Source organism: Corvus moneduloides, chromosome 3, assembly GCF_009650955.1.
Source record: "Corvus moneduloides isolate bCorMon1 chromosome 3, bCorMon1.pri, whole genome shotgun sequence".
Taxonomy (NCBI): domain Eukaryota; kingdom Metazoa; phylum Chordata; class Aves; order Passeriformes; family Corvidae; genus Corvus; species Corvus moneduloides.
In genome coordinates, this window is record NC_045478.1 from 28,112,680 (window position 1) to 28,131,028 (window position 18,349).

Below are 18,349 nucleotides of genomic sequence, written 5' to 3' on the forward strand. Positions count from 1 at the left end.
AAATGGTGCCTCTATTCACTAAAAATATTTATGTAAATCCAATTTAATTTTCACATCTTTGGTTCGAGCACTCCAAAAGAAGATGTGATGCTGAAACCAGGGTATTATTTTGGCATGCTTAGTCCTTCACCTGATTGTCTCTGATCTCTTAATATCTGCACTCTGGTTCAGTATCACAAAGCAAAATATGTACTGTTCTTTCCTCAGCTGAGCCACTTGCAGGATGTTTCAGAGTATCTAGATTAAGACAATACCTCATGATATAAATATGAATCTCTGGGACTTAACTCGTATTTCAAGGGACAACAGAAACTTTATATGTTTCTCATACTAAAAAGATCTCAAATTCTGTATTTCCATTATGACGAGATTCATACCAAACTCTTACTGAATAAATAACATATGTAGTGTTATTGAATAAAAAGAATGGCCTATCTAAATAGAGAAGAATTGTTGTTTTAAAGACAATTGAATCTTGAGTATTGCTTTAAAGACAGTGCCACTTTACTAAATCATACTGTAGCTTATGAAAAATATTGCAATATATTTAAAATCTGAGATTATAATTAGCTTTCCTTTAGCTGACAAAACTCCAGAAAATACACTGATAGATATATAAAGGTAAGTTTTTCTTCCAGATCCTGAGATTTACAAAATAACCTAATGGAAAGCAAAACACAGAAGTCAACTCAACCTGTGCTCAAAACCAGTGCCTAAAGTTTTCAGGCATAATTAGGAGAGCTCTGTGGAGTTAACCTGGTAACACTGTGCTAAATCTTGGAATTCTAACTGGAACAAATTTACAGACTATTCAAATTACTATCACTCTCTTGGCACTTGTGCAATAAAGTTCTGATTTTAAACCCATAAGAATTCTGCTTCAGTAGTATTGCTGTGGATGAAATATCACACTATTTACTCAATATCTTCTGAGCAAAATACTATTTGGTGTGAGGAGTGACTACAAAGTAACTATTAAGAATTATATCATAGACTTGGCGGTATCTTTAAAAACTGGAGTTATTTTTTGGCAATCCTCCTGCTTTCTTTGCCATTGTCCAAAAGACACAAATTGAGCTGGCAGTGTACGCTTGTGGCCCAGAAGGCCGATGGTATCCTGGGGTACATCAGGTGATCCTGCCCCTCTGCTCAGTCCTGGTGATGCTACACCTGGCGTGCTGTGCCCAATTCTGGGCTCCCTGGTACAAGAGAGACATGGAGCTCCCGGAGCAGGTTTAGTGGAGGGGAACACAGATTATTAATGGAGTGGAGCACCTCTCTTACAGGGAAAGGCTGTTGAGCCTTGAGAAGAGTCAGCTGAGAGGGGAACTCATCAATGTCTATCAGTATCTGAAGGGAGGGTGACAAGAGGATGTTTCCAGGCTGTGCTCAGTGGTGCTGAGCAATAGGACAAGAGGCAATGGACAGAAATTGATGCACAGGAAATTCCACCTGAATATGACGAAAAACTTCCTTACTGTGCAGTGACTGAGCACTGGAATAGATTGTCCAGAGAGGCTATGGAGTCTCCCTCACTGGAGATATTCAAGAATTGTCTGCACACAATCCTGGGCAATGTGCTCTAGGATGGCCCCTCTTGAGCAGGGAAGTGGGATCAGGTGACTCACTGTGGTCCCTTCTAACCTTACCCAGTCTGTGATTCTGTGAAATTCCTTCCCTCTCCAATCTGGGCATGTGGTTAAATCAAAGGACATCATCTTTGCTGGGAAGGAAGATGGCAGTACAGTATCCTAATTCTTTGTGAGAGAAGCTGGGATTTGCACTTCAGGAAACTTTCAACCCTATAGGAATGGAGGTCTATGACAAGGGTCTGGCATACACTGAAAGCCTTTCAGTCACTCCTATCCCACTCGCTGTCTGGAGATGATTCCAAAAGAAACTGCATTCAGTTTGCCTTGAAGTTTAAGAACAGTCAGAGAGGAGGGATGAGCAAGGCCATGCTCTGCCCAGATTAATGGTTGTCAGTCTGCTTGTGGACCTGTCAAATGTAACTATGCAAAGTCTGCTAAGAGCAGGAAGTGGATTTGATATCAAAGGCTACATACAGGCAGCAGCTCTTAACTCAGGGCTTATGTAAGTGCATATATATAAGGACAGAAGCCTCTACTTAAACCAGCCAGTCAACAACTCTCTTTCTGAACTGTGGTGTGTCTCCAGAGATCCTTATTCAATTATTAATGCATCTGCTGCTAATTTCATCATGCAGAGTGTGAATCTGTCTTTCCACATCAAGCTCTAAGGGAAGTTTGTAAGAAATATAGAACTTGTCAGCACGTAAGAGTCAATACATTACTGCTGTGCTGCAGCCATTTATAACAAAACTAAAATGAGCACTCACTTGTTTGGCATTAATTTAATGTCCCACTTAGCTCCTATCAGACGTAAATAGCTGCTTCATCCATTTAAGCATTTCTGTTCGTGCACATAATGAAGTACTCTGTACCTGTCAAGTAAGCAGAATTCATAACTGAAATAAGAAATGGATGAGAAAATTCAATGTTCTTAATATTAAGCCTCTACAAGGGTAGCACCAGACTCTTTATGGCTTCTGTGAGATTCACCTTTTATTCCACTCTTCAGAAACCATATGAAGACATGACATATACACATGCTAGCATGCCAAAATGTTTCTAAAAGGGATATCTGTTCAACTTCAGGCACAATTAACAAAAGCTGTAGTTGTCGAACACATGCTATTACGAAATAAAATACTTAGCCAACCTCTCAGTATTTAATTTTTTTTTATGTTCTCCATTATAGAAAAACACAATTTAATTTTAAACAGTATTCTAGTTGTGATCATACTCTCTTGAGGAAATTTTTATGAGAATGAACAGAGATAATGACTACTATTAGTCACTGTCATTAGCATAAAACATTAGAAATGACAATATTTGTAACAGGCTACGACATGACAATTAAAATATGACTTTCTATCACTTGTGTATGCTTTGGCTACAGCTGGTTGCTATTTTCTAAAGTTAAACTGATAGAAGTCTGGTAATGGTATATTTAATAGCATGTTCATCATCAGATCTAACTGTTTTCCACCACAGGGTATGAAGTTTTATGTCCTCTATCAACCCAAAACAAACAGCCCTACTGCTTAATGGCTCTTCAATTAATGTTTATGGTGCTACTTTTATAGCCTAAGTCACAAGAAAAAAATCCAACAAAATCCCGCCAAGAAGCCATTTAAGAATTTAAGAAGCTTAATGGGACTTCAACGAATACCAAAAATCACTAAAACATGTATGAGGTCCCACAGTTAAGGATGTGAAATAGAAGACACTAGAACGACATTACAAAGACATTAGAAAACAGAAATAGAAGACATTGACAAATTCTTCTAGGACAATGTTATAATTGCCATTGGAGGGAGAGAACAGACCTTCATGTAGGGGAAGATGATTGAGGGACTTCAGGTTGGCTGCCTTGCAATTGCTGCTCATGCTGGGTTAAAACAGAGAAGACCTGCTCATCCCAAGTCATGCACAGGTCAGACTCTGTTGCTCAGATTGCCAACTTATTCCCCTGAGAGTGATTTGCCCTCAGTAACCCAGATGCTTGCCACCTACTCACAATTCTTTTCCCTATTTAGCAGAGCTCATGCTGATTAAAATGAAAGAACAGTTCAAAGACAGGTTTCTCTTTAACTGCCTTGGTGCATACTAATTTTTGTCTCTCCCTTTTGTACTAAGCCTCTAGAAGGCAAAGTAAAACTACTGTAAATATGTTTTCACTGGAGAGCTGCCATTGTTCTAAATTATGAAAGCAAATGATTTCTGACTTGGGCTGTTAATTGTACGTAGCAGTAATATATTAATTTTAAGCTGCCCATCATAATCCAGACATCCTGATTTCTAGCTTTTAATGATGCATTACGAGCCTTTATTTCTCTGACACCCAAGCAATTAATCACTGACACTCCTCAGTCCCCCAAGGCAGCTGGACATCATTAGACAAGGAAGAATCAGACCTGAGGGGTGGTGAAAATTTCTCTTCAGGAAATACTTGGGTTTTGCACCATAAACTCTGCTTGACATTCATTTCAGCAAATATATTTTAATAGAACCACTGTTATTTTGCCTCTCCTCCCAGTCTCCCAGGAGTTTTTGTAGCTCAACATGATGCTCAGAAACAGGCAAAAAAGGCTCTGTGAAGTTTAAAGGCTGTCAAGCCTTCTTGGCAAATTCCCTACAAGAGCACAGCTGAGAAATGACAAACCTATCACCTGACTGGCTGGTGTTTAAAGCTGACTGCTTTTGATTAGGAAGCAATGAACCTTCCCTTCTGGAGTTCATTCTGTGTTTCATAAGCACCTATTCACTGAAAATTATGCATTTGAACTGATTTGAATTTGATTAGTGTAACACTCCAGTTTTATTATTTGTAGTAAATACAGGCATCTCTTATGGTTTTACTGCACATTTAGGAGAATGTCAGGATAGTTAAAGACTTACTTTTACTTCTCATGTGTTATTGCTTGACATTTAAAACATCCAAGAATAATATATGCCTGTATTGCAGTTACTCACTTGTTGTGTGCATTGCTCCATACGTACTCACACTCTACTTCCTCTCTGCTCCAGAGGGAAGAATAGGATGAAGGCAATCCTGCCTACTCAAGGACAAAGTACTGTGTTCCCAGCTAGAAGTTACTGTGAACTGCAGCAGCTAATGTCTTTAATGGAAAACTCCTGTACTAGACTCTGTGCTGCAGACTCTGTGGTATTTCAACAGGCAGCACTGAGCAGGAGCAGCGCTGCTACCAGAGGGGCCAGCACTGAACACTGAATTGCTCTTTCAATGTCAGCCAGCTTCAGGAGTTGCAATGTGAACGCTCTGGGAAGCTTGATACACTTTTATCTTCTGAGAGCCTTTCAATTATATGTCCTTTCATATCATTACATAACTTCCAATGATCTGCACTGTGGACCTCAGTAATAAAAATCCATTTCATGCCTGAAGAACACAACTTCTTTGGTAAGTCAGTTTAGACCTAGACGAGGAGCAGTGCATTTGACCAGAAACAAATGCTGAGTGGAGTCAGCTGGTCAGGTCAATAAAAGCTAAAAATAGTATTTGAGTCTGAGAGAAAAAGAGAACTCAGGACACAGCCTAGAGGCTAGATTCAGCCCTGGCTAAACATTTATCTCTGCATCAGTGTTACAAGGAGAGATCAGTCACCCAAACTTACACGCTGCAGAGGGGTTACAGATATATCTACAGAACTCACCAGTAAGGTCTGGGAGTAACTGAGAGCTTAATGTCATTATTACTAATATGGTCCATAGTGTCTTATGTCTATTAGCTTCAAGGCTGAGTATTCACCAACAGTTACTTCTACCTATCTTGAGAAAAATGCATATACTTACACAATTTACCTCCTCATTTACTTACCTGTTCTGTACACCATCATTATAGTGCGTAACTACAGCAACATCAGTCATTAGGGATGCTTTTACAAAAATAAAGGAGGCTCACTTCAGCAGCAATTCCAGCTAATAGTGAAACATTTCTGTGATACGTGTATTTTCAGTACTTCAGCTTTCACTAGTACCAGCTGGCTGTCTCAAAAATCTGTAACATATTAATTTCAACAATATCTGTATAAAGATGCAAGACAAGAAGTACGAAAAAGCTGGTTTGGGTCAGGATATTTAGGTCTTTTCTGCCAGTGATGACGCCTGGTTTTTGAGAAACCGAAGCTGAGACTAGTGGAAGCTGCAGGCTGTCAGTACTTCTGAAAATGAAGGTATGTCTTCAGTGCTCAAATACAGAGAGAAGTGTCTAATCCATCTTTTGAAAATGTTGAGAATTATTAACAGAAGTGCCTTCTCCTAAACAAATCCTATTTCTTTAACTAAACAAGCCATTTGAGAACAAAGCCATCAGAAAAAAGAATTAGCAAAAATTCCAGAAGTACAGAAAATTAACTTCTGGGAAATTCCATAGGCTACTTTCTACAAGGTGAATGAGTAGCACAAGAAGCTCCAAGTGAAGCCTTGAATGGTCTGTTCACAACAAAGCTCTTGTGCATTGGCCTGTGCTTCTCTAATCCCACTTTTCAACTTCTTGCTCGACAACGGAGCATTGGGCACAGAACAGGCTTACCTCAAACTCCAAGGACTAGCATATGCCTCAAGCCTTGTTCTTCTCAGCTCTATACAATTTAATTAATGATATGACACAATATAAAAAATCTGTAGCTTTTAATGAAAGCAACTCCCACAACTGAAATTTAAAACTTTGTTCCTTAAAAGTTTAATTATTAAGGTTGACATAAATTTCGCCCAATCTCAGTTACCTAAAAGACAGCTACATAGTCTACACTAGGCATTTAGGCATATTTTCTAAACAGTAGAGGGCATTTCATTCCATTTGGGTTTTTTTGACATATACCTGAAAATGGGTTAAATAGTCCTTTGAACCTGAACTGAGTATATACACATATATATGCAGCTGGAAAACAAAAAAACCAGAACATGCAAGGAAGTAATGGAATCAGATGAACTTTGGTATTTTGCTACGAAGTTCTGGCTTGCTCAGGATGGGGAAAAATCAGACTTCCCTTTCTTCCTCTATAGACTTTTGTTTGTCTTCTAGAAATATGAGTCTTCCAACCTTCTGAAATATTTTATCACTTATTAAAATCTGCTGTTACCAAGTGAAAAGGAATTACTACTCTCAAATTTCCAAGAACACTAGGTCATTTTCTTTAGGCAAAGAGTGAAAACAACCTACTTCCAAGTCCTCCTTGTAAGCCATTTTAGGAAATATGGTATAATGGTTAGCAGCTTGGGCTCAAAGTGAAGGTATTTTAGTTCTGATGAAAAGCATTCTGTGTGATGCAGCACAGTTTCCCCCTTCTTCTTCCATTTGCTATATGCAAAGCAAAAATAATAATAAATAAAAACACTTCTAAGAGCCCTAGAATACTATTTACAGAGTTAACACATTTAAAAATAATCTAAGTAAACCCTTAAGAAAGCTGCATATTTTCACCCATTTTTTTATCTCACAGCCTACATAAAACTGGAGTGTGAATACTGTCACCTAGGGTTTATTTCCAGCTCTATCTAGGAAAAAGAATCTTGAAAAATCCACTGAGTTTTTTCTCAAGTCTAGAGTTGTGTTAGGCTTGAATAGCTTCTGGCCGCATTCTTTTAGCTCTTTCTCTGTAGAGAAAAATCTGCATCTAAAGCAGGGCATAGTTTAAATTTTTATCACCATTTGCAAGAGCAGATCCAAAAGTAATGTGGGCAGAAAAGCGTCACCTCTTTTAGAACACACGGTGACAGGGAATGGGGATCCCATATGAGGGCTTCATGCAGTTCTTCAGGGCAGACTTCAGGTCTGTTTTCTGGTGTGCAGTCAGAAGAAGCAAGGGAAGGACTGTGGTTGCACCAGGGTGTAGGAAATGAAGGTGTGTCCAGCTACAGAGGGACTCCACATTAGTTTTTGATATTAATTTTGTGAGCTGAAACCTTCTGGATGCACTAGCTACCAACAGCAAAGGCTGACAGTAGTCTTTTGTTTCACATTCTCATTTCTAATAACTAAATGCAATAATTGCATTTTTCTATGACATATGGATGTATACAAGTTTATTACAGAAAAATACAACTCAGTAGTTAGCTTGAAGGATTTAGGAAAAGTTAGATTTATAATTTCCAATATAATTACATAATGTCCTTTAGTATATACAAGAGGATACAGCCTTTAACTGCAGGACCCCTTACTACCCTTTTCTCCAAAAGACCTAATTCATTCTGGATATAGGATTGAATTAAATATTTGTTTCTGTCTTAAACTCTAATGGTATGACCCTTGTTTGTTTTCTCTTTTTCATCCAAATGGTTGCTGCTGTATTTACTTTCTAACAGATTTTCATTGTGCAAACTTTGTAGCAACAGTGCTACAGTAACTGAACCATACAAACCTTAATAAGTGGACGTTCACAGCAGCTCAATAAAGATACCAATATCTTCAGAGATTAACAAGTGGAGAACAGAGCAAAAAACCCCAGGATCTGCAAAATTTGGTTTTCACATGACTGTCTCAATGAATTCGCTTATCCCAAGGGGAGATGATTTCTTCAAATATTTGGCATTTTTAAAAACTATTTCTATGTTCAACACACTGCACAAATATAGCTTATTTATTATTATGTTAGTTCTGTGAGGAAGATTATTAACTATTATATTTCTTTATGACAGAAAAAGTGTAAGAATTTAGATACATCATCAAACTGTCCTGTTTCAAAGTAAGAAGCACCTCAAGTGTCTCTGTATAAGTTCCTTTCCAATGGCAAACAAAATATGAACTAGTTTAAAATAATCCTATTTTTTGCAGACTGAGGTGACCTAATTATCTGACATTTGACATAAACTAAAACCATATAGAAAAATACTACAGCTCACCTGATAGACTGGAAGATCACTGTAAGTCTGAGTGGTGGCATATCCTAGAGAGGGTGGTAATGGTAGGTCCAGAACTCAGGGCTGTGGAGAGTCCTAACCTGAGGTTCAGTCCTTCAGAAGCCAGTGATTTATTGCAAATGATGTTGAGCACTCTCAATTCCCTGAATACCATTCAAAAGGTACAGTACTTCCCTAAGGCTCCAAAAATCTGAAAATCAAGATAAAGTTGGGCAGACATATTCAATGAAGAACATAAAATTAGTTGTCACATTAATATTTTAGCTTAAATGACCTATGTAGCTTCACATACCATCTCTGTGACACAGGGTTATAGTTTGGATGACAGAAAAGTCTTGGAAGACATTACCTTCCAAATTCTGCATGCTATGAGATAAAGCAGTTACAAAAAATAACAACAGAATTTGCTACACATTCCTGTTCCCTGCAAAGCACAAGTAGAATGGGAAAACATATGATCACATGCTTAGGGTCTCTAAAATGATGACTGTGAACAACAGAGCAAAAAAGAGGGAAAGGAACAAACGGAACACTGGTATTTCTAGATTTTGGTTTATTTTTCTTTACTTTTTGAAACTTTTAGTAGAGTTACTATATAAAACTTTAGCTATCATTTTAGCCTAGATTTCTCACCTAAATTCTTAATTTTTATACTGCTACAAATTTATCATGTGCTGCCTCCATACCTTTTCTGTACCTGCAAGCATCTACTTGAGATGAAGGCTCATTGTCCATGCACAGTAGTATGAGTATGCTTTTGGCAAAGTAATAAAAACATAGTGGGGGTGAGTTTTATGAACACCAACACTCTTTATGCAGGTATTACAGAAGAATAATTATATTCTTCCAGAGTAAATTAATTCTGAGTGCTGGTATGGATGAGAATGGGAACTCCTAAGAACAAGTTGGGTTGGAGTTGTGTTCCTTTTCTTGATAATATTAACAGAATCAGTCCCATGAGAGACCAATTAAAATAAGTTCTTATTAAAATCAATGAATTGCTAGAGAATTTAAAGATTTAGGCTGGAGAGGGAGGCATTTTTTAAGCACATTAGTTAGTCTCTTCAGTCAGCCAACGGAGACAAGGTACATCCAGAGAGTGTTTTAGAGCATCTGGTGTAGGTATTCTGAATTATTTTCTGTAAGCAAAGATCACTCCACTGAATGTATAGATACCCTGGCTATCTGTAGCAGCAAAAGTAGCTATTTGAGGCTTGGTGGTGAATGTGCTCAGTATTTCCCCAAGTGTTGCACCAAGGTAATGTCACATAGAAGGAAAAAATCCTGATCAGTGGAGTAGGGGAATATAGGCATCTTTTTATAGCTTCTAGCAAGTTAACTGAGTTGGCAAACAACAACCTTGTAGACATCTCATGATATTCTCCAAAACAAACAGATTTTCATGGAAGAGTCAGAAAACAATTTTTGGGTCACTCAGGGGAGTTCCTTATATCCTAAGCAAGTTTATGATACAGGAAACCTCAATTTGCAAATTGTGTAAACCTTTCCATAAACTTGGGAGACATTTTTCTTTGATCAGGTAGGTATAAACATCAGGCTTGCAAAATAAATGGTTAAAGTAAGCCAAGCACTCTGAAGTTAGTTAAATATCAGTTACAGGTCTGTGAAACCCAAATTCAGGTCTTGTCATGTATACATTTGATGTAGCCAGTGTCTGAATTAAATTTTGTTACGTTTTCTTTTTTCTTTTTTTTTTAAATCATTGGGTTTAAAATGGTTGATTTAATTTTTTTTTTCTGCTTGATTTCATGCACAAGAAAGGGCACTGAAAGAACAGCTATTCGATATTTCTTTTATCCTCATTATTCAATGTGTTTTTCCTTTATTAATTTACTGAACTCTATTCAAAACCTTAATTTTTCTTGACAAAATTATGAATTTTGTAGTTGGCTTTCTGCATCGTTTTTGGCTATACTATGTGAATACCTCATTAGTGCAACTAATTGTTTATTGTATTCCTGAGTTAAAATAAAACATGCAACACTGTTACATTCCCTGGGAAAGCCAAGGCTTGCATCTAACCTTAAACAGCACTTTACATAGGCACAGCTGATGATGACACTTGTAACTGATGAAAATCAGATCCAAAGAGTCTTTGTAAGATCTCAAGACAACAAGAAACGCAACGTTAGCAGGCAATGTTTGAGCAACTTTGAGCAACTTGCCTACCCTCACACAAAAGTCTGCTGATAGAGGGGCTGAAGGATCATATAATCCACTCCTCTGTTTTAGTCAAACTCAGCTGTTGGTAATTAAACACCCTCCACTTGTACCCCAAATCACTGGGAATGCCAGCCCGTGGTTCTGTGGCTAAGAGCCTATTTGGGCACACAATGCTTTTACATTACCACAGATATCAACTTGTACATTAGGCAAGACAGTGCAATTAAAAATACGAGCACTGAGAAAGTAAGTCTGAGATAGGATCATTCTGGTGTTGTCTAATTTGCTAATACACACAGAGCTTTTGCTCGTTCTACATATTTCTCCTGACCCCTCTGCCATGCACCCCAAACATCTTTTTCTGGATCTGACAGAAAAAAGATTTTTTATTTTTCTGAAATGTTTAGCATTTTGACAAAAATCCTTGGTTTGAGCAGATACCTATCTTGGAAAATTTAATTTGAAGTGGACACAGTTCCATTTATAGAACATCTTAATGGTAGATAATATGGCCAGCCCTGCAAAAAGTATACTTACAAGAAAAATGAGAGAAATGGAGGCATCTATGAGAGCTATGGATGAGAATGACTCATTGAAATAAGTTCAGATGAGGAACCTGGTATAAAATGTTTTTATACTAAAAAGCTAACAGCTGTCTAGATCCTTAACATATTCTTAGGGTTATTTTTGGTTGACTATGTATTACAAAATCAGGTGCCTTATTTCCATTAATTTAGCTAAGCAGACTCCAAAGTAGAAAAACCCAAACAAATGACTGAATCTAAAATTATCCCTAAAATGGTCTAAAATAGAACTTCCATTATTTCTAAAACTGTCAGCACTACAAAGTTTAAGAATATGTAGGTTTTTAGGGTCCGATCCCACTGTGCTCAGTGCTGTGGGATGGACATTGGGTATTACCAGGAGTCTCAAGCCCTTACCAGTGTTTCGAGATGTCTTTCTTGCTCATCAAAGACATACAGCATGAGAAACTTACCATAGCAACAGGTGATGCAGCTATAGAAAAACAGGGTTATAAAGGAAATGTATGAAGATAATAATAACAGGCTTCTTCACTGTAAATCTGGCATATGTAGGTATGGTCCCCATACACACACATTCTGCTGTGGCTTCATCCAGTTGCCTGGTCCAGCAGGCATCAAATGATGACAGTGCAACTGCACTGTGGACAAGGGAGTTCAGTTCTCTAAACAAATCCCAGCTCAGAATACATCCTGTGTTTCATTTCCTGATGCAGCTTCTTACCCTCACCTGCTGCTTTGCTAATTGCCCTTTATTACATCACTGTGACCTGCTGAGTGACCTTAGCCAGATCATGCAGCTTCACCGTTTGTCTAACACTCCATTACAAGGAAGAGATTAAAATACCTGCTGCCTTTAGTAAGCATTTTGAGTTCCATGCAGCAATTTTCTTTTGAGCACTGTAGGTGTTATTTCAGCTTTGTAAGGTCTACACAGCACTACTGGGGTTCCAGTTACTCTTTCAAATGAGCACTAGATTCCCTGAAGCACGTATCCCACAGGCCTTCACAGTCTAATGGGCAACCCATTTTTGCCTTAGATCTGCAAACAAGTTCAGTGATACAAAAAGTAGTGTGCCTCCTTCAGAAATTTGATAGTTCTCATGAAAATAAAGTGAATGGATGAACTTGATCACCAAGTTGAGATTTGAGCGAGCAACAGTCCCAAGCAAGTACCTTCAACTAAGTATTTTTCTTGCATGTGGGAAAATTGGTTATGATGACATAAAAAGTAAAATCTTGATGTGGTACTGTATCTGAAGTATTCTTTCTGGATCAAAGTTATTTCACACTGCTGCTAAGCAGGACACGGGCTGGAATGAAGCAATCCAGTCCTTAACAGGTAAGTGTTCTGTTTGAATTTAATTAAATTATAAAACTGACTACAGATCACATTCTGAATTTCATATTCCCTTTTCAGTCCTTGAAGTCAGCATGGATTTTTAGTATATGAAACCTGGGTAAGATCTTCAGGATTAAATTCTCCATCAGAAAGCTACTTTGCTTAACAAGAATTCAATGTAATACAACATTCCTGTCAGTTGTTTGTATCTTTACATCATGAATTCTGAAACAGATATTAAAAAGGTATTAAATACTCAAAAAAAATATCATAGAGAATAATAAAAAGAACCCTATTAGTTTTAAATACTCAGAGAATACCACACTGAATTCCTATATTATTAGCGAATAGCAACATTTCATTTGTATGACAGTGTCCTTGATTATCTTTTCAGCTACTGTAGGTATACGAAACATTATGTTATTCTGTGAAGAAGAGAAAAAAAGGAGAAAAAAGAAAAGAAAAAGAAAGAAGCTGCATTGGCAAGACCTTTTCACTGATTTTTGCCACTGGTTGTGCAGGATTGTTATAAAGTTCAGGAAGAAATATAATGAATTATTAGCTGAGCAATGAATATGGAGTTTGAAGTGAATATAGTAAATAATGATGCAAAATATCTGCACATTTTGTTCTGTTTACTGTGCAGAAGTAAAGAAAGCATGCCCACCCAGAATGCTGAGTCACAGATGAGCAGCTCAGCAGTTTGTACCTCTGACTTGGTGGTGGTAACACAGCGTGAAGGTCTTGTAACGCAAGGGCACGTAACAAAGGTATTCACTGCTTTCCTGTGAGTAAGCCATCCATCATGAGCTAATGCATCCAGCAGTGCCAAACAAGATATAAGCAGCTATTCTCACACTGTATAACAAGAAACTATACCTCCATTAAACAAATAAGGTACAGCAGCAACAGAAATAAACAAGAAACATTGTTTTCATAATTAATTCTACTCTTATCAGGACACGAAGCATTTCTATTTTCCACCTCATACACCCAAATGCTGTGAATTGATATTAGGAAGTTCTGATTGTTTCCATATAGCATATTGAAAAATTCTTAGGGCACATGCAGGATATAGATGATCAACTGCACGTCTTTTTCTTTCATGTTTTTCTTTTTAATATGTGAATAATGACCATTACAGCACGGGTGTGATCTTCCTCCAATAAACCTTCCTTCTGATTTACATATTTGATATATGTCTTCAATTGCATTCTCAACAAGTCTTCCTATTCTCCAGTAAAGCATACTAGGTTTCGAAACTAATTCAATTATTTTAGGAAAGGAGGCATTTATGTCTTTCAATAACTACCCAACACAGCCTTTTAATAGGATTTACGTAAGAAAAACAAGCCTTTAAACCGTGACATGTTTTTAGTAGAAGTTTAGAAACCTGAATTTCTTGTGCTTAAGTTGACAAAAATTGCTTCTCTTTGAGAACGAAAACTTTGTTCCAGATATGCATGATTTAGAGATATATTTCAACATGTTCTGCCAAGATGTAATACAAATTACTAAGTCAACCAGAGATTGTGAAAGGACAGAAAATCTTTCCTGTACTCATACTGGCAGGCACAGTTTAGATCCCATGGTTTCAGAACATAAATACCGTATACAGTATGTCTCCACTAAAAGATACTGGCATACTCATGAGCAAAGCTCATAAATTGTCCAATAGCTATGTATATCAGCAAATCTTTCAGTAGGAATCATTTTCCTGATGCCTACAAATGAATTTGAAACTTCTGGTCCTGACCTACAGCACCAGAAACAAAACCAGTGGAAGAAAAACGAAAGGTTTGATGATTTCAAAGCTTTCTGTCGAGTCTCAATGGTAAACAGTAATGACTAGAAAAATTTAATTAGCTAAAAACAGAGTGATGATGGTGATCATCTTTGAAACCATAATGCCTTGAGAAAGTTACCTGTGTGCCTGTTCTGTCCCAGCAGACCAGTACAGTAAAACTGAAAACATGTGACACTTTTTCTGGTAACTCTTGGGTTTTAATAACTGACGGAGGTCACGGAGTGCATCTAAGTTTTTAATGGAGGACAAAAAACTTGAGAAGACATTAGGATTATTTTTCTGTTCAGCATTCAAATATTTTTCAGTTTTTCTGCTGATTTTACTCGTTAATTAGTGTTCTTTTTGTACTTTGATGAATCTGTTGACAACAGAGGATGACATGAAATAATAAAAAATGTGTTCTTTATTCTTTGGACATTAACTACAGTCAACCCTTCCAACTATAGCCTTTCTTTTTGTGTGAAAACTTTGTAACATCTTAGTGAAATTAAAGTTTTTTTTTAATCCTACCTTGAAAAAAAATGCATCTACAAATGAACTCTGTCCTCCTGACCCCTAAAAAATCCATGGTTTCTGATATAGGGATAAATTGGTTCTTTGTCACAAAGGATTCATTTCTAACCTATTCTATGATTCTGACTGTATTAATATTTTTCCCCAAACTACTTTATCTTCTTGCAACCTTGAGCCATTTATTGAAGTCCTACAATATTATAAAAGAATTGGGGTAATACTTATTAAAAAACCAAAACTATTTGCTTTAACATCTTTGCTAAGAAGTTAGCAAACAGATTGTGCAAGATTATAACCTTGTTTAGATCTGGTATTGCTTTCACAAAAGAAATTACAGAAGACAACAGGAGAACAATTTTCTGTCAAAATATGTAGTTGTTTAAGAAACTCAGGTAGAGTTTCTCAGTTGTCTTTTCATTTTACACAGTATTTTTCCATAAAAGAAAGGAAGTGTACCAGTAAACTTTACAGAGTATGAGGTATCCCTAAGAAGGTTGCACGAAGACCGATACCAGTGCTGTCCCTACTTACCCTTTATATAGTCTTGAATTAACGTGTTTCTGCATGATAATGCAATACAATATGAAAAATACTCTAGGACTTCCTTTCCTTAATAGATCACAGGCTTCTTTCACCCATTATCAAAGACTTTCTCTCCAATGTTCAGCTTATTTGATGATTCTCCTTTACCTCTATTTATAATTCTGTAGCTGCAGTATTTGACTCTCGCAAAACTTTGGACTTAGAAAGTTCACAAAACAACACTCCTGCTGTCAAACATGAAGGAAATACACCACTAATGTAGACAAAATTGGTTTGTATTTGAACACAATACATTGGTTACTTGTTCTTGATTTCAACCTTCAGATAATAATCCTGGATGATATTTCATGAAGACTACCATAAATCCATATTCTCACAATAAAATTATAAGCCTTTCAACCAATGCGCTCATACATGTTAATCATCCTGATTCTAATGGCAACTTGGTTGCTTTACTAAATTCCTGATATGTAGCTCAGTACCTCAGTCATGGCTGTGGTTTGGCAGCTCCCTGGCAACAAAGAGACACAGGCTATTCCATCCCGCTGTGCTCAATCACAAGATCTGCACATTTATCTCCTCAGCCCTACCACAGACACACTGATGTTTCTGATGCCCTCACTCACCATCACTAACACCAGTGCTATGCAGTTTGGAAGTCATCACATGTCTAAATAAAATGGAGTAATTATGCTGGGCTGTGGAAGGGGTGTGGAGCAAGGGGATAGAGATCTCTTGGCTTTATGGCTGTAGCTCCGTCACTCTGAATGGAAGTTGAGGACCTCACTGAGCTACAAAAACATTGCCAATATCCTCTGAGGTGAGGTCAGATATACTGATATACTGTATTTCCTGAGTTTCTTCATTTATTCATCTGAAGATTAAAGATCTTTGTTTAAACACTGTAAGATAAGCTGAATAGGAAAGAAAGAGTTACATGGTGCTACTTCATTTTCTAATAAAAGTTGCTGCTCTAGAAACACCTGATTTTTTCAGTTAGAATGGCTCTTGAATACGTACAAGAAGTCTGCTAAACAAAACATAATTTGCTGGTTTAACTACTAAAAAAGTACTAAAACCTATATTGCACTATTTTCTTCTGAAGATCAAACTGTTCTATATATGAGGTCAACCTGGATAACAAAAAAAAAAAAAATCTTAGAAATATTTGAACAGAAATTTTGCATTTTTAACTTCTCTTTCCTAATGTTTTCATTTATTTCTTCTGATATTTTATATCGATTTTTCTTCCTATTACAAACAAAACTAATTGGTATGTGAATTAAGCCAATTTGGTTGGTGACAAGTGTCTTGGAGTGATCTGTAGCATGAGTGGAGCTACAGGTTTTCTGGTGGTGCATATAAGTTTTCAGAACCTCAGAATTATGGCTGGCCTGACTGGTGGATGTGTGGAATATGTCACAGCTTTCCATGGAAGACCTGAAGACAGCTGTTAATTACAACAACCAGACTCTCTTGTTACTCTCTCAAAAATTAATAAAGTGGATTATGCTTTTCCCAAGACACAGCTGATTAACTGCAAGGCTTCTTCAGAAACAGTAGTGAAATATACTTTTAGTTAGCACTGAACAGCACATGCTGTCATTGGTAATTTTTCATACTGTTTTCCTGAAAATCAATAGAAAAAATGTTTGGATGAACAGTTGCTTGCTTGCACTGATTTAACCTACTTTTTCTAAATAATCCTTATGTAAGAATATTTCACAATGCATCATTTTACTGACACTTTCTGCCATTTTTTTTAATATACACAAGTAATGGCTGTAAAGTGGACTTGGAGACAGGAATATTAGAGGATGCTGCTCTGCTATAAAGCTGTATTTATTGAAGTCCATCCTCAAGGAGTTCACAGTAGTTACCCTCACATAAAAACGTGATGCACAAGTGAGAAATTAATTTTATCTACTTTGCTCTGGATCTCACTTACATCAGGTATGACCTGCTCACAGCTTTGTGTTATTAATCATTTCAGTAAGGCATATGAGTATTTCCTTATATAGTAAAATCTATAATACATAATAATCTAAAATCACGGTTATACCAGTAGGAAACTATTTATAGCAATGGAAAGTGTATTTCTTTTCTGTAGAGATACATACTGACTGAAGCAAATTTGTGTAACTATGTGCAGTGCTACACTCACACTGATGTGACTGTAATATGCAGACAAACCTTAATGCCATGTTACATCTCTTTGGTCTGTAGGGTGGTTGTAGCACATCAATAAAACCAATTTATAAAGATCTTGAGGCAACTCTTAGGAGAGGAAAATTAAACCCTTTATATCTTGTTATACAACACAACTTGTGGTTTGTAAGTAACTGTTGAATATCACCATACCTGGAAAATGTTACATCATCCAGACCACAGTAATGGCAAAAGATGCCAGAGTAATAAATGTGTCTAGGACTGTGTATTTGTGTATATCTTATCTAGTTTAACAATGATGACAAGAATTTGTACTTTTTGTATTGTGATTAGGTTCACACTTCTGAGTCCATGGACAAAGTTTTAACTTAGCTGAATTTTTTTTGTTTGTTTCCAGCAATGACATTTGTCTTCAGTCAAAAATCTCATATAGAACCTGAAGTCTATTTAAGGAGGTCATTCAAGATAAACTTTCAGGTTTAAATGTGTTTAACAGAGAAATATAAGTAATGGCTCAATCCATGCCATTGCATAGTGATACCTCAGTGTCCCTATCATTCTGAAGCATATAAAAGAAAAACCTACCAAGCATAAGAATAAACAACAAACTTCCTGTCTCTATACAGATAGATTTTTTCATAGGAAGAAATGTTAAATATTTTCAGAAGCAAAGACAAGCTAGTATTGTATTTTTCTTTGCTATGTGACTAGCCAAAATGTAGGCATGTTCTTAATAAAAAGAAGCTCATGTTTTTGGCAAGAGCAGTTGTAAAGTACACCATCT

The 18,349-nt window shown here is 36.8% G+C and overlaps 1 protein-coding gene across 15 annotated transcripts in view; it reads right to left on the reverse strand.

Moving 5' to 3' along the window:
* KHDRBS2 (KH RNA binding domain containing, signal transduction associated 2) overlaps positions 1–18,349 on the reverse strand; it is a 339,817-nt gene that overhangs the window by 13,602 nt on the left and 307,866 nt on the right. For 6 of the 15 annotated variants that reach the window (XR_004239388.1, XR_004239385.1, XR_004239386.1 and 3 more), the window contains 2 exons: positions 8,448–17,673; positions 2,360–2,464 (listed from right to left, as the gene is read on the reverse strand). The gene's annotated coding sequence lies outside the window, so the exon portion shown is untranslated. Of the gene's footprint in view, positions 1–2,355; positions 2,465–6,768; positions 6,907–8,447; positions 17,674–18,349 lie in introns of all 15 variants that reach the window. The other 9 variants (XR_004239392.1, XR_004239390.1, XR_004239391.1 and 6 more) reach the window with 4 other exon arrangements.